The following is a 23215-nucleotide window of genomic DNA, read 5'->3' on the forward strand; positions in this document are numbered from 1 at the left end:
TTAACGTTATTAAAGTGCAGGCATCCAAAACATTAATACTGGACTCACATCGGCTGCCTGCTTTTTACAGTCGTGTTATTTTAGTTAACGTCATAAAATCAGAACATGGGTCAGAACACGGCTTTTATGAGACAGAAAAGAAAACGCTTCGGCTGCTTTATGAGGATATTTGGAGGAACTGATAATATTTAAGTTACAGCCAAATTTAATTTTGTTTCACTGGGATTTTATTATGTTTTATTTTATTTTATGATCGACACAAAACAGAAATAATTCTCAACTGGAAGGAAAATAACACAAAGTTATTGGTAATTTCTCTAATAAAGATCTGAAGAGTGTGGTGTGCATTTACAGCCAGTGAGAGCCACAGAAACACATTCCCACTGGATCATACTTCCGTCTCGTTTGGTTCCCTCATTTCACATTTCTCCATCAGTCTGGACTTCTTCTGATTTCTACTTCTCTAATGGGAATCATACTTTCTGGAGCTGAGTTTTATGTATGGTGTACATCAGGGCTCTGTATTGGGGCCCTTGTTATTTCAGGTTTACATGCTTCCACATCTTGAGTATTTTTATTCATATCGTCACTTTGCAGATGACATTCAGTTATGCTTTTCTTTTAAGCCTCATAAGCTTCGCCCCCTAATCCAACGGCATTATTGCCAATATTCCTGTAAAGTTTTTGTTTCGCTGCTGAAGCTCTGTGACGCCTTGTGGGTCACAGAGCTAAAATTATGAACTACTTCCTGCTGAGTTCATTCAGCTTCCTGTTTTTTGGCAGACCATCTTGAGGTTGATTTAATAAAATCTAAACTTTAAATAATTATGGTCATACCTCTGACTTTTTAAAATTTCTTTGGCTCAGACTCCTGAGTTCTAGTTGATTTGGGCTTTAAATAGGACGTCCATGTTGGTGCAGGACAAGGAGTCAGATTAATGTCGGTACAGGTGAACCTGCTCTGCTAGAGTTTGAGTGATTCATCCTGAGTTATATGAATTTGTTTTCTCTCACCAGGGCTTGAAAAACCCAGGTGTAAAAAGTTGGATGGTAAAGATTGAAAAGTGAAATCTTTGTTTTTGTTCCAGAAAAACTACAATCTGAAAAATGGAAACTGTTGAGTTTCCTTCCACCAGGAACCTGAGAGTAAAATGTGACTGTCTGGTTCGCTCAGGTTTTTATCATTTACAGAACATTGTAAACCCAAGTAATCTTCATATTCATACATTTGTTTATTCAAAACGTGATTGTCGTAACTCAGAAGCTTTTCATTACCTAACAGAACATAATTCCACTGTCTGTAGTAAAAACAGAGTTTTGATGTAATCAGAAAAGTTTCTCATGTTGCTCCGATTTTAATTCATACAAAGATAAATGATCATTTTTTCTTCTTACTTTGTGACAAAGGACTTTGAAGGTGAGATTTAAATAAGGTTTTATTTGTAACTGGGGATATCAGAGTTCAGAGAGATGAACAGATGTGCTTGCCACACTTTTGAGATTTTTACTTAAAAATAATATTTTCTTCTACTTTACAACTGTGCATTACTTTGTGTTGGTCAGACACATAAAAGCTCAATGTGATGCAAAGTTTGTGGTAGAAACAGAACTTCATAGACCACAAATAGTCCAAATATTAAATTGATTGTATATTCAAAGCTCCAGTGATGGATTATTATAAACACACAGAATCAATGGAGGTTCTCCACGTGAAAAACAGAAATGAAGAGTAAAGGTGGTCAGGTGCTTTAATGATGTCATCATGTCTGTTAGGTCATTTACTCACCTAACTCTAAAACTGGGATTAAATCATATTTCATACAACACATTTCATTTCTCCCATCCTTAAATGTTTCGGAGCAACTTTTTCCTCATCAGAGCAATAAAAACTGAATTTTTCCATCATTAGTGGAACAAAATAAATCAAGACACTGATGATGTCTCACTGGGAAATGAGAAATTGACATTTTCACCATCATTAACATTAACACAGAGTTTAATTAAGAACCTGCACAACAGAATCAATGAGGAAGGTAACCTTTTGCAATACCACTATGTTAAAACCTTTTCCCAACTCGGCAACAGAAAATGCACAAGTCAAGCTGCTCAAAACAAAATACAGAAAACCGGAGAGAAAAAATACGAGCTGCAGTCAGAGTCTGGAGAGAGTCTGCCAACAGCAATTCAGAGTGAAGACTACATTTTTACAAGGACTTAAAAAAATCCTGGTTTTGAAAAGAAAGGAGCAATTGTTGTGTTTTACTGTGGGGTGGCGTTTTGAGATTCAGTTTGGTTCTGGAGCAACAGTTGAAGCTGAGATGGCAGCAGCAATATTAGCCTGGCTTCCCTGCAAGACATGCGGCGAGTCGCTGCAGCTGCGCCCCAAATCTTCCCAACAACCGCAGATGGCATCGCCACGAATCCGCTCCACAAGCTGTCCACAAATAAAGCTTCATCAAGTGACAGACAGGGAGGAAAAAACCGCCTCAGCTCCTCATGTGCTCAAGCAGTTTGTTGTTTCATGGCAGCAATCTAAAGTTTCAACTTTGAAAACAGAAAAAGCCGCCTGGTTGTGATTGGATTGCTCTCCTGAAACAAAAACAAGCTCAGCTTTTTATTTTTCTGCAGGTCAGGTTGTTGTTCACACATTAATGCTGATACATTCAGAAGAACATGGTCAAAATTAACAGCAACATTTTAGTTTATTTAACCTGTCAGAGAGAAAAATGGGTGTTTATTTTACAAGTCATTTTTTCACCATGTTATTTATATATTTAGAAATGTCATAATTCCAAACTAAATATTTATCGCCGCGACGATGGATGTCGTGAGCCGCTTGTTTTAAATTTCTGGTTATATATTTCTAGTTTAGTGCATCTGTGTTTTGTTTCTAACCGTCCTGTGAAGCTGCGCATGTCGGCGCCTTAAACACACCTGGCTGCTGCAGCCTGAAGCGTCACACCTGCTGATGATCCACATCCTGATTATCAAACCGGGACGCGCCTTTCTTTCCCTGATTCTGCTTCCTGCCAGTCATTTCATAAAATAATGAGATTCTAAAATGTTATTCATCACTAATAAATTCAGATTTCCCTTTTATTTCCTTATGAGGGCCAGATTTTCTATGTCAAAATATTAGAAATTAACTTTTCTACTCATATAAAAGCAATAATAATTAACATTCATCATACATTTTTTTCTAGATTTTTCAAAAGTTTAGTTGTTTTCTGAGTTTGTATGGAAAGATAAACAGGCCATAATCACTGCTGCTTTTCTGTTGTGGCAAAATGGCGTTTCCCTGCAGCAATGAGCATATTCATATTCATACTCGGCACAAACATCGCCAGTGTCATCTTTGCAATAAAAATAAAGATTATATCTCGCGGTTTGAATAGTTTAAATACTGCCTCCAGTGAAAAGCAAGTGGTTTGAAATCTAAAACAGGCTCCATGACGGATCATGATTGAAACAATCTATCAGCACTGAAGATAAGTGTGGAAATGCAATAAATAAATATGCTGTAAAGATTTAAACCGCCAAGATAACAATAGAACAAGCCCAAGTAGTTCCACAACTGGAAATAATCTAATGGAAGATATTCGACTTTGTTTCCCTTCATCTCTGTGAGAAAATCTCCGCAGCAGTTTGGTGAAGCAACTCTGGTGGATTTTTGTTTACAGTGAAACGTTCCTGTAGGAACCAATCAGAGCCTCTTTCACTCCCCTCCCACCCATCCGCACCAACCCTACAGCTGATGGGTTTCCTGTCAGATTCAGCGGATGGAGGTGTCAATAAGACGCGGCTCGTTTCCATATTTTCTGATCCGATAACAGAAATGATGTAAAATGTTGAGTAACATCAAAGCCTTTCATAGAGTGAAGAGGTAAACAGGAAAGAGAAAGTTCAAACTCCATTAAAATGTTCAATGGAGTTTATTGCAATCGCATTTTAATTGAAAACCATATATCGACAAAATAAGCAACTTTCGATTCAAAAGGATACAGATAAACACTAACAAGTCAAAATGCTGCTGAGCTTCTTCGTTACTAAACTGAATCAGGCCTTTCATCTAAAAATTATTAGCAGCAATCATTTTAAGATAAGATAAGATTTATTGATTACAACGAGATTGAGATTAATGTTTAAAAATGTTAAATATTGAAATGTTAGCCGACTTCTACAGCCAACAAATTGGAAACTATATAAATATTTCCTTCTACTTTATAAATACTCTAATTTGTTTAGATTCCCAATAGAAAAAATCCCAATAGAATATATAAAAGTTTGAACATCTGAAAACATCATAGGAGTGTGAATTGTTTTGTTTTTGCTGCTAAATTATTGAATAAATAAACAAACATATGAACTCAACAGTAAATATAAGTAGTTTTTAAAGTTTTAGAGTTTGATGAATGAAACTTTCCAGTTTCATTCATCAAGCTTCTTTAGAAATGTGTACTGTGGACGCTGACATTAGCATTAGCTGCTACATGCTTAGCATTGAGATGCTATTTTAGGCTAGAGTAGCTTGGCTGACATGCTAACTCCTTTTAGCAATCAGATCAGATCGATTAGAAGCAGAAGTTAACCGAGAGAAGCAGCTTCCATCGCTGTTGTTAGCGGATGTAGCTGTGCGTCAGATTTATGGCTGTACCAGAAACTAGCGAATAAAAAGGTTCTGGTTGAGAAAAACAAAAACAAAAAGCAATTAATTGTGTTAATAATGTTTAAAAATGTTAAATATTGAAATGTTAGCCGACTTCTACAGCCAACAAATTGGAAACTATATAAATATTTCCTTCTACTTTGTAAATACTCTAATTTGTTTAGATTCCCAATAGAAAAAATCCCAATAGAATATATAAAAGTTTGAACATCTGAAAACATCATAGGAGTGTGAATTGTTTTGTAAAGGTTTCCACAAACAAAACTGTTATTTATTTATGGTTTAATATTTGTTTATTTACTGTCATTTATTTCTTCAGCCAGAGACCTGGAAGGCCCAAGATGACTCTCCACTGCCACCTACAGGCTTCAGGAAAACTGAGCTCCTCTGGGATTTGCTACATCTGACTCTGATTGGTCAGTTTCCTGTCTCAGGAGGTCAGGAATCTGCAGCTTCGGCCTGTTTTAGCGCCTCGCTGACGTTTCTGCTGAAGTTAAACACAAGCTGCCATTAATCCTCCTACTCAGAGGTGGGGACTCGAGTCACATGACTTGGACTCGAGTCAGACTCGAGTCGTTAAAATCACGACTTGAGACTTGACTTGAAAAAATGCTCAAAGACTCGGACTTGACTTTGACTTTCATGCCATTGACTTGGGACTTGACTCGACTTGAAGCTGTTTACTTGAAAAGACTTGATATTTTTTACTCAAAGTCTTAAAATTTAAAACACATTATTTATAAAGTGGCGTCATTAATTAATGTCACTCATTCCGTATCAATATGCGCAGACCGTCACTATGGTTTTCCTCTCTCCTTATGTATGTATGTGTACGTAGCTGCAGCACAACCAATCAAATTAACAGGATCTGGACGTTTAATAAAACGCGGCACAGCTACAGAGCTCAGGGAACGAAATACGAAATAACCGCTCGAATATGCTTCCGCGAGTAATTTCTTTTGGCTACGTAGGTTATGAACTTTCGACTAAAAACCGAACTGCAACTTGTAAAACATGCAAGAAGAGAATATTGGATGGAAATGCCACGACGTCCAACTTTGTCCGGCATTTGAAGCTTCACAAAGATCGGTAGGTGGCGCTTTTCTTTTGCTGTAAGATAGTTGACTTTAGCTAACTTCGTGTTAGCATGTGTACTCCGGGTTAAATTGGTGATGATTTACCATAAATCCGGTCCTTCAAATGCCTCCACAAATAATGTGCACCGTGTTAGCTCAGGAAGCCGGTGGATAGTGAGCGGGGCTCCGGAACAGAAAGCAGATTCTGGACCTGAACACAGGGAACAGAGTCTCTCTGTCCCATCATGATGATGAGCCGGGTCTAGTATCATCTAAGGATGGTTGGTGTATTTGAAGACATCTACGTTGGGAAATTATATTGACAATATATTGTTTTGACAGGTCAGAGAAAAGAGGAAAAAACTGCTGTTATGGTTCTTTGTATTGTGCTGTGGAAATGTCAGCATTTTCCTCTTTTTTTATTGAATATCAAGTTTAACAGAACTGGGCAATAAAGTGGTCCAATTTAAAAATGTTCTTTATACTTTGTGTTCAGCTACACATGTTCTATCATTTGAGATAAATACATATTTTAAAACGAACAAATGGTCTATTATTTGAATTTTATGTATAATTGCAAATTATAAAAAAAATAATAATAAAAACGACTCGAAATGACTTGAAATTAAAGGTTCCTGACTTGAGACTTGACTCGACTTTTGCCTGTCTTTACTTGAGACTTGACTCGGACTTGAGGACAGAGACTTGAGACTTACTTGAGACTTGCAACACAGTGACTTGGTCACACCTCTGCTCCTACTACCAGGAAACATGTTTGTAAAGTTTCGCTTTGATTTCTACCATGAAATGCCCTGAATATCTGGAGCTGATATTCATGTTTATGATTCACAATGAGTAGCACATTTTCTCCTAACTCAGACACTTAGCCTTTTGTGCGCTAGCAGCTTTCGCTCGTCAGAAATGTGTCATACATATTTGTAAATTCTCAGCCTGCAGACCACAGTCCACACAATGAGATCCAGCCTCGGTGCGCCTGACTCACCGCTCAGCTCCACGTAACCTCCACAGACTCACATCCACAGACTGACATCCACAGACTGACATCCACAGACTCACTTCCACAGACTCACTTCCACAGACTCCCGTCCACAGACTCACATCCACAGACTCCCATCCACAAACCCGGCTCAAAGTCTCAGCTTGGAGATTTTAAAGCTCAGATATTCAGTCGCTCTGTGACTGAAGCGACATCCAAACTCCTCAAAATAAATGTGTTTAACTGCAAGAAAAAAATCTCACAACAAAAGAACGAATCAAGATTTGAGCTTGAATCATTTTTGATTTGTTAAAGAAAAATTCTATTTTTTGTTTACTAAATTACAGGTGGCACTTTTATTTTCACCTCAACAATTCCTGTTTTTATTTCCAACCAACCTTTGAAACGGATCAGTTCGTGGGCTCAAACTTCAAACTTCACACAGATACTAAGGGGAAAATCTTGAAACTCAGTAGGATTTTTTTATTTTGCAGAGTTTTTATGATTCTCTCTAATAAAGCTCAGAAATATGTACTAAACGGTAAGTAAGATGGCTGCTATTTAGAAAGAGGGCCAGCAGAGAATCAAAAAAGATCCCAGCTGTTTAAGTGTCGCTACTCTCCATGGAAACGGTTGATCAAGTGTCTTAACGGCATAAATAAGGAATAAAAATATTTTAGGCTGTTTGTCTCTTTGCATTTGGTGATTCTGAGTTAATCGGTGATCAGAGAAGGTTTCAGTTTGTTAATGTTGACAAAAAACATTTTTATCATTAGTTTAGGCTTTTCTCACCAGTTTTAAACCTTTACATTCAGACAGTTTGGTTTATTGTTATAATTTGCATCGCAAAGTCTAAAGACTTAAGCTTCAGACGGAGTCAAGTTTTAATTCTACACGTTTACGGTAAATATGCCGAATAAAAAGTCAGATTCTTTACAAAGTCAGACGCTTTGCCCTCACTTATTGCTATGAGATCTTATAACTGTATTGCACATGTAACTGAAACATTTACTGTCTATATGAATTCAATTACTGTCAGTTTGTGGATCTGCACCACAGATTTATATTCAGCCAAATTCTGGTGATCCAGCTAATCCGCTGCCATTACCCACTTGCCTCTGCTAATCCATTACCGCTCATGGAGGATGACTGGATATCTTCCACGCCTGCTTAGAAAATGCTGTCATTCTAAAAGCAACCATGCCGCACACTCTGCATGCTAATAAATGCAATAAAAAGGTACAATTTTAAAAAGGAAGGCTGATCCATTTTTTAAACCCACGCCGTTCTGTCAGGAGACGGGGGAGGATGAAGCTCATCCCAAGCAGCTGGACAGGTTGGCGGCCCACACACACACACCCACACACACACTCCTACTGTAATTCATCTCACACTCACCTTTATGCACCGAGGAAGACAGGTTACCTCAGAGGATAACAGGCACGCAGCTTAAATCATTAAAATGCCACAAGAAATACTTGGTTTGCAGTAAATAAATGGTAAATATAATTTAGCAAATCAATAAATTTATACATATTTATGAAAAAGTTATGTTCAATTTGTCATTTTTTGCCAAAGAGATGATAAGCTGCATTTATTCGTTACTTTACATTTAAAGATTCATTTACAATCAAAACAGTATCACATTACCACCTTAGGCATTGAAACACAGCTCTGTGTTAGCATGAACAATTCTGTAGGCCTGAACAAGCCAGGACATTGTAAAACTATAGAAAATAAAAAAAATCACAACCTCTGCATTATTTTTAAAGGCAACTTTTGATGAAAAGGAAAACTTTTGTTGATGTACAGAAAATAAGTTTTATTCAAGATTATTATTAGAGACAAGACAAATAAGAGATTTCTAAAAGGAATTAAATGTAACAAATGCTACTGGCAACATGGAAAAAGAATGGAGTGAGCATCATACAAAGATCCTCTCTGCAGGAAATTCATGTAAACTCAGTTCAAGTTAACAGGAGAAAAAACCCAGAACAGATAAAGACCCAATCAATCAACTCAAAGTCTTTACATCATAAAAACACAAAAATAAAATTATTAGAACTTGTAACACGGTCATAATAAAGTAAGGATAGTAAGTTTGAGCAGTGAGTCAGCAGCCAGACTGATCATAAAGTTTATCTAGTAAAAATTTTATTTTATGATGTTTTAACTGAGTGTCTCAGCTGTCAGAACAAAACGTCACTTTATCAGATAAGTCAGTAACTGCAGCTGCTGTAGGATCACAGATCAGCATTTCAACCTGCAGCTTAGCATTAGCAGCTAATGCTGTTAGCTTGAAGTCACTCTTTAAGGCCAAATAACATGTTGTGAGTCATGACAGAATAACTGGGGCAGTTAAACCACCAAGAGGAGGAAATCATGTTTGTCTGGAGAAAAGTGAGACTTCCATATTTGTTTGCTGTGACAGAAGCCTGTGAAACAATGCTGGTCAGAACTGGAGCTTACATTTCAGCTGGTGAATGCTGCCAGAACTAATGTTTGGTGTGTACGTTTCTGCTCTTAGACAACATTTCCTCTCTGGATTAATTATGACATAAACCTTCATCTTGAGCCGTTACTGGAGTTGGGAATTGATTTGATCTAAATGTAAATTCGTCGCCTTTCTGAACCTTTCAACTTTTCATTCACCCTCCTATACGTGTGATTTTGACACGGTGCAAGGCTGCACACAATTGGAAATTAAAAGTTAGAAAAATGTTGATGGACAAGCTGCATACCATATTTGTATGGTGATGATTTTCAGATTATATTTAACCAGCAGAGTGTAGACTATCTGGTAAAACCAAACCAGTTATTTTGAATGCATATATATTGTTTTACAAGTTCTCCCTGTGATGTCCTCTGTGTTTTTGTGCCATGCTGCTTTGCATTTCTGTGGCAGATTTATTTCTTGTGTAACCAAGCATAATGAGGCCTACAGCGCACATGCTTTGCCAAATGTGGATCTCTTGCAGCAAATGAAAGAAAGTCATTCTCCCATCGCAGCCGTTTCTCTGCTGTACTTAAAAAGGAAAGGTATTCATCTTAAGACTTTGGGTTCTGGCAAGTTGATTTATTTGAATAGAAATGAGGAAGATTGTGATTAAAAAGCAGAGGCTCAATCCTTCCACCATCTCAACACTTGGACATAAAAGATTTAAAACTGTAGCAGCAACTTATTAATGTTTCCTTAAGATACAACTGTGTGAATATAATTCATAACAATCATAATTTGACATCACATGAAACTAGTTCCACCTGCACTTCGTAGAGACACTAAATGACACAGAAGGTCATGTTTTCGTCAACGTCTTTCTTTGTGGCGCGTTACAAATAAAAGCCTTTGGCATTTTAATTCTGAAAGCCTTCCAAAGCTATTACTGTCATCATCAACAAAGTCTCTGAGAAGCAAAAGGGATCCTGTTTGAAAGCTCTTAAATATACTCCCAAGGTGCAGCAATCATCCTTTCAGAAAGGAACAATCGCTGCATTTCAAATGAGACGACAGAGAATTACAGCAACATTTAACCCATTACTGACCTAAATCTGCCTTCAGCACAATCACACCGCCTGCTGCTGTCACTCACATGATCCTGGCAATATAAAAAGTGACATGTAGTCACATACAGCACACACTGACTCAAAACAAGGTACAACCTTGTGCAGACGAAGGGGCACCATGAAACACGGAGTGTGAAAATACAGGCCATAAATTTCACTCTCCAAGCATACAGATAGACTGCTTGTCAGCAAACAAATCGAAAACTATCATTTCATGCAGTAGCTCCCTTATTCACCTTCTATGGCGCTGCTGTATGTATAATGCACAGGGCTGTCACTCCTCTACTCAAAAGAATACACACTGATGAACCCTGGATGTCAAATTCACTTTGAAGTTCATGCATCATGTTGCAGGAGTCCTACACAGACCTCAGCAGCAGCCGGGAATGTAAAGCAGGCCGAGTGTGGTTCTGTTCAACACGAGTCTGGCTGTGAGGAACAAGCCCTGCTGGACGCAGGTCTGCAGGTCGATCACATGACTGCTCTGATGGACAAATCTACCTTAAACATCTACGTTTCCACCGGTTCTGAGACCAAAATGCGTCAGCACAGGAATATCCACGTTATTTGACTCTTTAGAGAGATGATGTGCAAATGTGAAGAAAAGTGTCAGATGCAGCTTAAATATATTACCTAAAAAAATAAATAAAATAAAAAACTCTTCAGTGTGTTTTATTAAATTGGATTTGACAGAGCAACAGAAAGTGCTGATTGATTAAGTGGAAAGAAAAAACCAAAACAATCTGTAAAGTAACATCTGTTCCAACTATAAACTTCACTGTTTTTACTAGGATTTTATAATGTGACAAACAAACACAAAGGAAAATATGTATAGCATTCAAAAAGTTTTTACAAAAAAAAAAAAAGCCTAATCTTTTGTGCTACTAATTAACTGAAACTGCAGTCAAAGTTCTGTGTGAAGGATTTACGACTGCAAAGCGACTCGGACGTGCAGAAGAAGAAAGTAGCCATCCCCCAGCAGCGTTCTGTTGGCGGCAGTAAAGATGGCCGCCGCGGTGCTCTGTTTACGGCAATAAAGATGGCCGCCGCAGCGTTGTTTACGGCAGTAAAGATGGCCACCGCAGCGTTGTTTACGGCAGTAAACGTCTTCAAATTGAAATTCCATCTCTAGATGGGATTGAAAGTCGCTGAGAGCTACAGCACGGTCACCAGATGGGCAGCAGACAAAGGAAGCTGATAGAAAGCTAACTGCTAACGATAACAGCCTTTAGTGGAGCGTTAACTGCAGCTTCTGACCCGGTTCTGTTTGGATGGAGTCGGACCCGGAGTGGTTGAGATGTAATGTGTTCACTCACTAAGTCAGCTTTCATCACTTCATCATCATTTTCAGACATTGTTTAAGTCCAAAGTTACCTTCTTCTGCTGCAGATAAATTGCAACAACGTCTGCGTTCACACTGCAGCCTGAAGTGACCCAGTTCCCATTTGTTAGCAAATCGGATTTTTTTGCTGTGGCCGTTCACTCTTCTAAATAAATGCAATCTGAAAGTGTCCCGCATCAGCAGCAGAGGGAACAATAACTTCAGCGCTCTCAGTGTTCTGAGTGTTTGCAGAAGTAAACATGGAGGCTAACGGTGGAGCTTAGCTTACACATCTGAAGTTGTCCGACTGGAGCATCAAATTAACAACTTAATCATCATTACAGTCCGTCATGGTTGTTGTTTTTCTTCTCGCTTGTGCGTATCATTTCGCAGAATAGGGTCGAGTTTCAGTGACGTTCAGGCTGGATTAATGCAGCCTGGACTTTAGGTCGCATTAATTGTTAGGTCACATTTGAATCGGATTCGTATCGGATACCTAAGTGGCCTGGTGGTATTTGAAAAGAATCAGAACTGTGTTGTTCAGACTGTCATGAAAAGATGGGACACAGGTCACATTACAAGTTCAAAAAATGGAGTTGGGTCCTTTCAGGCTGCAGTGTGAACCCAGCCAAACTGTACAGACTGCAGACTTTTTACAAACTATCAGGTCTGATTTTGTTGCACATAAGGAAGTGGAACAGATCAGATTCTGTTTAGAGGGGTGAAAAGATCAGAATTGGGTCATTCAGACTGTAGTACTGTGAACACAGCCTCGGTTTGCAGAAACCTGCTGCTCTGTCTGCTTGTGTTTTTCATTGTTTTAAATTAAAGAGTCCAGATAAATTTCGCCGTTTCTTGTTTCGCCCTTTACTTTCTGAGCTGCAGCTTCGCCGCAATCAGTCAGCAGAGGAATCGGCCCAGGCTGGGCAGGATAATCCCCATTGTGCTAATCTGAATGACTGGCCTCTGGGAGGCCACAAAATTGACTGGCTTGAAAAGTGAGCTCTGCTGCCCAGCATGAACCCCCCACCCTCACACACACACACACCCTCACACACACACACACACCCTCTCACACACACACACACCCTCACACACACCACCATAACCACAGAACATAAACAAACTGGCTTCTACATATCTCTCCGCTCAGAATGGCCTCACCTCACGGAAGCTGCTATGATCCAAATTGAAAGGGACAACCTTGGGCCTGGAAGAGGTGAGTCACGGAGTTTTGTCCAATTTCTTTCCTCCAGATATCAACATGACACATTAGCTGTAGGACATGTTAAGAAGACAAAAATAACTTCAGAAATTTGGGGAAAAAATGCTTCAGAGAACAGTAATGAGCTTATTACACTTGTTTAATATGCACTTCTGATTTTTGTTTAATTAATCTGAGGAGACGTACAGGTTCGGACAGTTTGGGGTCTACAGCAGCAATAATTATATTTAAAATAGCCTTACATAATTCTAGTGAGAATCCAGGATGAGTAACAGTCACATCCAGACAACCGCTTTCTTACAAATATGATTAAATATCTGCCCTGGGCTGGTAAGCACCACCACTTTCAAACATGTGACGATGTTATTCCTAAATTCATTAGTCTATCTTGTTTTTGCATTAATTAACACGCAGCACATAACCTGCACTGCTGCAAATTAATCCTACCCTCAAAATACGAACAGTCTCTAATTTAGTTTCTGGCTCAGCATCAGACTTGTTTGCATTACATTTCTAACATAGCTTCCAACACCCAGGAGTAAGCAACACTCAGCAATCCTTCATTATCACTTTGGTTTTCAACAGCAACAAATTCACAAGGACAGACATGATTTTACGAATCAGGTTCTTCGCAGGGTTCTCTGCGAGGTTCACCATCTCACACACGCCGTCCTTCTGGCAACGTCAGCCAACAGATTCTCATCAAACGGTTTCTCTGCTGTTGTCACCAGGATGTAGAAGCAGCAGCAGAATGAAAATAATCATCTTACTTTTAACATGTTCATTTAAAGATACACTCACCATTAAAATGAGATATTCCCACCAGGAAGTAGGACTTTACATAAATGGCTCATTATAATGCTTTAAAATGAACTACAAGCAGATTTAAAAAGATCCGTTTTTAAATGACTTTTAAAAGAGACCACTGCTCCACCTCCAGCTGCTGTGGTTCTCTGAGCCAAACCAACCTGTTCCCCTCCTGGCCTGTGGGGGCGCTGCACCAAGAACCACTGAAAGAAACACAAAAACCTCTGAAGACGCTGAGAGCAACTTCCTTCTTCACCAGATGGAAACAAGATGGAGGCGTCAGATTTTAGCGGTGGGAAAATTTCTCTTTAGTCTTTGGCTGAAGACCAGGAGCCATTTCTGCTGCTAGCGCTAGGCTATCACGTTAGCTTTGGTTGTATTTACCCAGAATGCCCTGCACTGTAATCCACTTCCTGCTTTTGGAGCGGTCTGCTTGGCGTATGCATTGAAACTGAACCAGAGTTCACTTCAACCGAATCCAGACCGACGTTTGGAGGACCAGAATTTTTACAAATTTTCAACACGACTCAAAATATTGACTTTGTTGTTCTTAAGCCACTTTGACATTAATTTGTTGCTGTTCTTAGGCTCATTGTCCATTTGTGAGCAAGTTCCCAATAGTTTTTCCTGGTGGCGCAATCTATTTTAGAAGGCACACCAGTCCACCTGCTGCTGTCATTGGTCAACTGAGGTGGTGCTATGAAGTCTGGAGAATAACTCAAATTTATGAAAATATGAAACTTCTCTAATAGTCCTAACAACAAATATACCATAATATTCTGTATTTTTCTAAATGCATGCGTTCACTTTCATCCAGGAACGGTGACAGATTTGCAACTCCATGTTTGTCTCCAGTATGTCTGACCTACTTCACTGCACCATCAGCCAAAGTTTACTTTTTGAAACATTACAGTACGCCATGTTGCAAAATTCACACTGAGCGTCTGCTGTCAGCACACACTATCTGTTGGTGCCATTTGCATCCCACCATTGTGTGTTTGCTCACCTGAAACCAGCCCAACTTTGTTTTGCCTGGTGAAAGAAATGTTTTTGAGCGAGACTTTGGGGGGGAAACATGGATCTCTTTACAGGAAGCTGCTGGATCTCCCATGGGATGATTATTGTTTGAAGAGGTTGGAAGGATTTGACTTGTTGACTGAGAAACTCATTCCCTCTAGGACTGAATGCAGAGAAAACACTTTAGCTGCCAATCCCACATGCCAGCCAATCATTTGACAACTTTGGCATCCTGCTGAAAATCAATGTGGAAAAAAAACTAAATCTTTCACCTGTTTTTTTCCTGTCAGAGGGGAAAAAATCCTTCTCACAATATCACAAAAAGCATTTAGTCCTCCATTTTCCCCAGAGGTGGAAGATTTAGAGGATGGTTTTTAGAGCAAGAGTTTGAACGCAGAGAATTATTCTTTTCTCCCTCTTTGACCTGTGAGATTGAAACAGTTTTCTCTTTTAACACACAATAAACGAAGTGACAAGGGACAGATTCAGCGAGGTTTATGTCATATTTGTATCCTAAAGAAGCCATAAAAGAGATTTATGAGCCATATTTTGTCTGAGATGTTGCTCACCAAGCATGTTGTTGCAGTTCTGGAGGCACCTCATTTTCATCTGCAGATTGGATGTCCCTCTTTCTCACCAGAATTGGATTTGTGACACGCTTCCCTCTTAGGTAAAACGGGTGTAATTATGGGCGTAACCTTTGGGGCATTTTCTGCAGAGAGAGAATAAAGTGGTGATTGGGTGAGTTTTGTTCATTTTACCAGCTGCTCTTCCTTTTATTAGGGTCAAGTCACAGAGAAATGGTGTGAACCGACACATGAAAAGATTTCTTCTTAACAAACCTAAACAAACTTTCAGGGACGGATGGAAGAGATGGGAAAGTAATTGCTTTGTTTTATGTCTGGTTGTTTAGAATTAAAGACGAAAACATAAAATTAACAATAACTGGAAGGTTGGTTATGCTGAAAAAAATCAAACAAAAACAACAAGGTTTGTTTTCCTGTAAGCTGAGTTTATGAAATAGACATTTTGATGTATGAGTGATCAAATTTTAAGTAGTGAAGCTGCTTAAAGCAGGGCGTTGTGGGGCGGGCCTCCTGCAGGGGGCGCCAGCGTTCTTAACATGAGGAAATAATTACATCAGAAGAAGCAACTGCACACATTTAGCCAACTTCACCAAGACTATGCCAGAGAGAAAACTAATGGACTGTTATTATTAAAGCTACGATGAGTCACATTGATAATCTGGGTCAAACAAAAACTAAAAATAGGAGGAAGTTTAACCGTTATTTTTTAAAGTTTGGGTTTCATTGGCTGGATCTGAAAACGCTCTTAGCTAATGTGTCGCCGTTTAGCTAATGACACTGTGAGGCAATTTTTACAGAGAAATCAGCTAAATAAAGTGATATTAGGCTGTCTGTTTTTGACAGGTTTTACAGGTGATAACTTTCATATAGATTGTTTTGATGGGTTTGTTTTATGTTTTTTTTTTTAAAAGCAACAAAAAACAGGTTTGTGACTAACAGCTTTGAAATTGTAAAGATTGATTAGGTCAAACTTTAAATATGAATGAGGTTACAATTAATGAAGCGAACCCAGGCTTGAGTTCAGCGAACCCAACGTTCACCACATCCCAATCTGGTTCTTTGAGAAGAGACGCAGCAGGATTTGGACCTACAGTAAAGCCTTTTCCATACAGCTGCTGTCTGGTGTTGACTAACTCTCCCATGGACAGGAAAACCGGCTCAATTTTCCAAGGTCCAAAGTTCAAGATATTCGTGTCGTTATTATCTTTTTCTTCCTAAATGTGCTTGTGAAGAACTCTCTGCCCTAAAAATAAATGGTTTGGCCACTAACACAACTTCTTCGTTTCAGCTCATTTGGCTCGCTGGAGCAAACTGTGAAATGCTTGGCCTACTTAAATCTGATGTGCAGAAAGAAAGAAGAGAAAATGAAAATAAAGACTCCAGCACTTAACAGCATTTAGTTTAGGAACTTGTAAGATTTTTACATTATAAATGATTTTACCCGGAGGAAACCTGGGCACATGCTTGGAGTTTAAAGTTAAGAAATGTCACCAGGAGAGGTCACAAATATTCATACATGGGTTTTTAAGTCAAACAGTGCCACAATGCAATAAACAATCATAAAATTTATACTTGCACAATTAAAAAAAACTGAAAACAAAAAAAACCTGAAAATATTCTTTCTCTAAAACATGATTGGTCTGTAGTTGAGCTGCTAAGCATATTAACCAGTCAGAGTCATTGTTTTTATTTTGTGTAAAACAAAGAAACAGATCACAGTTATTATGAATCAGACTCATAATCTGCCAGAACAGAATGTGCAAAACTTTTCTATTCAGCTTTAAATCTGAAGATGTGAATTCAAATCAAGGCTTTTTTTAAAGGAAATATTCCTTTGACTAAATATTTAAACAGCTTTCAGCTTGGAAGTCTAAAGTCGTGTTATATAAATCTGGCTGTGAACCACTTTTAACCCGAATGTTATAAAGATCTATAAAGCACTCTACATTACATAAAAACTGTTAAAATGCAGCTTTAAAACATTAATTGAAGTTTACTGTTAGATTCAAAACCAAATCTTCAATCTAATGCTTCAACACTGATCAGACTGTTTAATAGTGAAACTTTGATTAAGATCTGCTTTAAAGGAAACGGTTTTATTTCTGATTTAAATAAACAAAGTTTCTGCTGAAGAGGAGCAGAGAAACTCAAATCTGCTTCGTCATCAGATCCGGGATGAACCGAAGGCTCTGAGCAGTTCATTTCCAACAAGTAACTCAGGAACATATTTCACCCCAAAACCTTTTAGAGCTTCACAAACAAACTGCAGAAAGTAAAATCCATCCTGTTTCAAACAGGGAGGCGGTGCAGTGATTTAACAACTGGGTTTCTGGACTTTATTTCCTCACAAAGTTGTTTTTTACTTTCTGTGAGGAAAAAGAAAAACACTGTTAAGAGTTACTCATAGACAGCGCTAAAGTGACTTGGTCAACCTTTTCAGGGCTTCCTGTTGGGATGGGTCAATATCCTCCCAGATCAGAAAAATCCATCCCTGCATGACTGATTCGGAGTCACAGGTCTTCACAGAAAGCTGTTTGGACAGGTGGCAGCTCTCTCTCTCTCTGGCTGCCATCAAAAATAACGGGACATTTTTCTCCAGTTCTCCATGACTCAAGACATTTCCCTTCAAACACAGAGGCATGTCTTCCTGGCCTCCGCCTGTCAGCTGGGAGCAGACGACTCGTTTCTGACCCAACAAATCAGTCAGCTTCCATCAGGGTTTTACTGCAATATAAACAATTCATCGGACCAAACTTTTCTAAGTTTAGGTCAGTTAGAATCACCAAATGGGTTTCTATTTGCCACAACGAGAATATGTCAGATTTATTTAATAATGTCTTCAAGGTACTGTCTCTTTAAATAACGAGGGGGAGCCCAGATGATGATGTCATCAGCTGGTGGAATTTAATGTTCATACCCTCACAATGTACGGAGCCCCATAAGGGACACGGAATTGTTTTTCCCTTCGCCTTCCCTCGCTAAACTTTTAATATCTTGTTTTTCTGCTATAAGGTTTTGATCAGGTTTTTCCATGTATGTTAATATCTCATTAGTGATGCATCTGAAGATTTTTCTTTAGGACATCACACACGTATGTGCAAAATGTAAAAGTAGAACAGGGAAATCATGGGCTTTCCATGTCTTTCCATTATTCTAAGAGACAAAAAGAGGCTCTGTAAAAAGGACAGAAAGAAGAAAAAGTACATCCAAATTATGTGGAGAATTTTTGAGTTATTTTCATGAAGTAATAAAGTAATCTGACAGTTTTTATTGTGTCTTTTTTGTGCTGGTATTCTGTCCCATCTCCATACAAACATGGACATTCAGTTAATAGATTTTCAACCAGTTTCTGAACCAAAGAGTCAAGAAATATTTCCACTGAAGCCCTTCAAAGGTTTAGATCTGCGACATTTATCATTATGACTGTATTCAAAATAGAACCGGGTGTGTTTGCTAATTTATGGCAAGAGAATGCAAAGGAAAAAATATCCCCATGTCCCTTAAGAGGCTCCGTACGAATGTAATGCCAATGTATGTAAACTTCTGATTTTGAACATATTAATAAAAAAAGTCTCTCATTGTGGTTTTTAGCAAACAGAAGTTTTATCTGATTTAACATCAGTGAGGAAAAATGGTGAACTGAGTGCATCAGGCCAACACAGAGTTTTATATTTGTTGTTTAGCCTGAAATAAGTTTGTGTGGATGGTCTATTGCCTTGTATGATGCCTATTCAGTCATGATGTATAAGTGAAGCAATAAAACAGAGGCGGAGGAGCTGTTGCCTGTAAAACAGAGCATCTCTGCTGAAGCCAGGAGTCATTTTGTTTTTCCAGCATGGAGACTCCAGAGCTTCCCTCCCGGTGGGTGAGGGATTGATGGCGGCCTCGCCTGAGTTTATCGAGCGCCTGCCTCCACTCTGACTGTCCAGCCAGCACTTAAGCTGCAAACGCTCTCTGCTCTGGTCCACCTCTTTCCCCGAGATGCTGTGAGACGGACAGATTTCCACTTTGACTGTTATCCTCGACCACCAGGAGACGTTGGAGCTGTTCACTCAAGGCGCTCCGTGTGGCTCAGACCCTGACAGGTAGTGTGATGGCAGCACTCCTGTTGGAAACATTTTAGTGACATCTTGGTGTCAGAAGCCATAATTTCAAATTTGCAGAGACAGATTCCAGCTCCTCGTTTCCTGTTTTTTCTGGAACTGTCTTGTTCTTTCAGTCCAGCTGATAGTTTATGTTCTTCTGGCACCGTGGCATATCACTCAAAATTTTTATTTTTTCAAAGAAACACGGCATATTGTCTTCAATTTATGACATTGCAACCACAAACTGATGTACTGCACTGATATTTGATGAGACAGACCATCAGAAAGTAATGGCTACCAGTGAAAAGGAAATTAAAGGATGAATTGATTTAAACAGTGATGGTAACAAGAATTAAAACAAATACTGAAAAAATGCTAAATCCAATCATTTTCAAACCTATTATGTGTTAATAACACAAGATCAGTCACAACATAGATTAGCATCTACCAAAATATCAAATTTATTAGTATCCACCGAATCGCGGGTGGAGAAAAGAAAAGAGAGTGTAAAGTCTTCACCCACTTCAAAATAAGAGCATGAATTTAAAAGTCTACTTGAAGAGTTCCTAACAGTCGAACCAGAACTTCAACACAGATTATTAAACTGAATGTTTATATAACAATCTAGATAATTAGTACTCTAGAAATTAACTTAATTTAGGTGAAGCTAAACGTTTCCAAAGATAGCAAAAAAAACTAGAAAATTTCTGAAGAAATTTAACCGGGGCCTGCCAAAGTGTGCCCGTCGGCTTGGGCCCGGCGTTGTCATGCTAGAAATTAGCATCAATGCTAAAGAACGCTGCAATGTAATCAATAGCATGTGGAGAATCACAAGAAGGTCAAGTAAGGTGGACGTGCACCATTCAGTATGATTTAAAATTTTGTCAAGGCTTTTATTTTGGAATTTTTGTTAAACTTAATGTCAAAGGGCCAAACTAATCCCATGTGTAATAGTCATTGGGTTAAATCAGTTACATAATGCTCAAAACACAAGTAGTTGATGTAAAAATATTAAAGGCTTTTATTTTGAAATTTTTGTTAAGCTTCATTTCAAAGCGCCAATCTAATCCTATGTGTATCAGTGCTTTGGATAAAAAAGTCACATAATGCCCAAAAGAGCAATAACATGATGTAAAAATATTCAAGGCTTTTAATTTGAAAGTTTCAGTATGCTTCATTTGAAAGGTCCAAACTAATCCCATGTATAACAGTCATTGGATAAAATCAGTTATATAATGCTCAATAGAGCAATTACCTGATCTAAAAATATTCAAGGCTTTTATTTTTGAAATTATTATTATGCTTAATGTTAAAGTTCCAAACTAATCCCATGTGTAACAGTGACTGAGTTAAATCAGTTATATACAGCCCATAGCAGCAAGTAGTTCTAAAGGCCAGTTCAGTCCTGATCTGTTTCAACTGAGGGTTCCACTATATATAGAACTACAGTGATGCGTATTTGTAGTCCTAACCACCAGCCAATAGCCTCTTGAGTTCCGTTGCTATGGTAAATAATTTTCTCACCAAAGTGTGAACTGTTAGTGAGAGAGGCTGGGGCAGAGAATACTCTCTTTGAGCCAGCCAGTTTGAACTAAAAAAAGCATTGGGAACAAATCCTTTCCGTTCGGGAACCGTAATACATATTGGAAAAGCGTTTTAAGCGTATGAGAGGCCTATGTGTCTTCTGCGATCGTCCCGAGATTCATATCTGTACCTCACTCAGAGCATTTACAGCGATGAGAGAAAGAAATGTTGTGCCCAGATCTGAAATTCTAGTCAAATACATGGGAGAAAGCCTGAGACAGCCTCAGAAAATCCTGTCGCATTACTTTGCTCTGAGGCACCATGAAAGAAAACCGTACGGTCTAGATAAATTTTGAAAACATTTTATCGGAGCAGACATGCGTATCAATTTCAGGACCGATTTTGATACCAATCGTGCGATATTTGTGGGCGTGATGGCGATTTGAAAATTATTTTGGGGTGAAAAATTCTCTTCATTTCTCACTCTAGCAGAGGGGCACTCAGTCAGAGACACTCTAATTTTAGGAAAAATGAAAAACTTTGGGTCGCTTAGAGACAAATTGTGGACAAACCGTAACTGGTATCGACGAGCCGTCTTCACTTTCGAAGAGATCACAGACGTATCTACAAAATTAAATTTGAATGGCATTTCTACGTGAATTCGTGACGACACAGAAAATCCTCAAAAATAGGGTATTTGAAGGACTTTTCCCATTGACTTATAATGGGGTTTTTTTCGTAGATTTTTGCGAATTATGTCACCATGTTAACCCCGAATCCCACCAAAAGTAATAGCAACAATGGCGTGAATTTTCTGCACGTTTTGATTTGTAGGTGTGCACGCAGCGGTATGAGCCGCATTAACGGTTACGGATGAAAAATAAAGAATTGGGAGAATAGTAATAGGTTCCTGCCATTGCTTTGCATGGCAGGCCCCAAAAAGGCTAAGCAAAATGGACATGACGCCGGCTCCGCCCCCATGCAATCCTCCTCCAATCATTCCACGGCATTTTTCGCAACTGACCAATCGGCGGTCACAATTTGTCCGGAAATACACGCCCCTTTGTGATGGCAAACACGCTGTGATCAGAGATTTTGAGAAAAATAATAGAAATTCAGACATGAGGTCGGCTGCAGGGCATAATTCATTTCTTCTATTATTTCAGACTCCTCTTTGGTTTTGGGAATAGAATAAATTGTATTCCTGCCTCTACAGAACCAGGAACGTACCGAGTAACGGCTGTCAGGATTACACGTGACTTCTAGTCAGTATTAGTCAGCACAAACATACCTGCTAGTAAAACATCTCATTTCTTCATAACGACACTTCTTGATAGTCAAATCAAGCCCTGTAGTGGTAAATTAGGCAAGAAAATAAACAAACACAATTAAATAGAGAAAACTATACTTAGGTATTCCGTTTGTCATAAATGCTGTTTCAACTAAACAATGTTATCTGGAAGTAATCGGGCTAATGGCTAACAATTCGAGGCTAACGGCTAACGATTCGAGGCTAACGGTTCAAGGCTAACGATTCGAGGCTAACGGCTAACGATTCGAGGCTAACGGTTCAAGGCTAACGATTCGAGGCTAACGGTTCAAGGCTAACGATTCGAGGCTAACGGTTCAAGGCTAACGATTCGAGGCTAACGGCTAACGATTCGAGGCTAACGGCTAACGGTTCAAGGCTAAGTGTCAAATAAACAAAACTCAGTCTGATTAAAATAACAATGTTAAACATCTAATCATTACTAGATCAATAAGTGAAGGCAGTTCTGCTTGATTTTATGTGTGTAAATTCCAGTGGTAGCTTTATGGCAGCATGAACACAGCCTGCAGTAGCTTCTGTATGAACATTAAGGCGCCGTTTTATGCTACTGTTTATTTTTAAGCATTTTCCTGAAGGCAGGTTTTCACAAGCCGGTATTATTTAAGTCATTACTCACCCTTTGTACGTGTAAAATGCTGACACAGTTTCACACATCCAACCAGACTTTATCCCTCATCATTTTTCTTCTTGGGCTTTAGCGTTGATTTATCCGTTGTTTCTCGCTAATAACCTTACAGACCTGAAGTACAACTCGTTAGAAAATGTTCTTGCCCGCCGTCTTTGCCTCGATGTTTGCTGATAAGGTCTCCAAACATGTCTGAGGAAACGCACCGAGTTTGACTAAATCTGCCATTAAGTCTGTTTGTCTGTCGGGTTTCTCCACCTCCATCATGTTGGTTATCAGGCGTTTGCTGGTTTTTCTCTACAAAACAGATCATGATTAGTAAGTGAGATTGTGACCTCTGGTTGTCCGTTAGCAAGTCTTAAAATTTTCAATTGCGTTTATAGCTGGACTT

At 38.8% G+C, this 23215-nt stretch overlaps 1 long non-coding RNA gene across 3 annotated transcripts; it reads right to left on the minus strand.

Moving 5' to 3' along the window:
- Positions 1 to 4950: 4950 nt before the first annotated feature.
- LOC114138789 (uncharacterized) lies at positions 4951 to 22996 on the minus strand. Of its 3 annotated transcripts, XR_003594303.1 has the most exons (7): positions 22816 to 22996; positions 22161 to 22218; positions 15243 to 15385; positions 14946 to 15097; positions 14663 to 14836; positions 12789 to 12900; positions 4951 to 5153 (listed from the first exon to the last, which is right to left on the minus strand). It is a non-coding gene; the product is annotated as an uncharacterized LOC114138789 (long non-coding RNA). The 3 variants fall into 3 exon arrangements; XR_003594304.1 differs by lacking the exon at positions 22161 to 22218 and having other exon boundaries at positions 4951 to 5150; XR_003594302.1 differs by lacking the exon at positions 22161 to 22218.
- Between the last annotated feature and the right edge of the window lie 219 nt (positions 22997 to 23215).

This window comes from Xiphophorus couchianus, chromosome 23, assembly GCF_001444195.1.
Source record: "Xiphophorus couchianus chromosome 23, X_couchianus-1.0, whole genome shotgun sequence".
Lineage (NCBI taxonomy): Eukaryota > Metazoa > Chordata > Actinopteri > Cyprinodontiformes > Poeciliidae > Xiphophorus > Xiphophorus couchianus.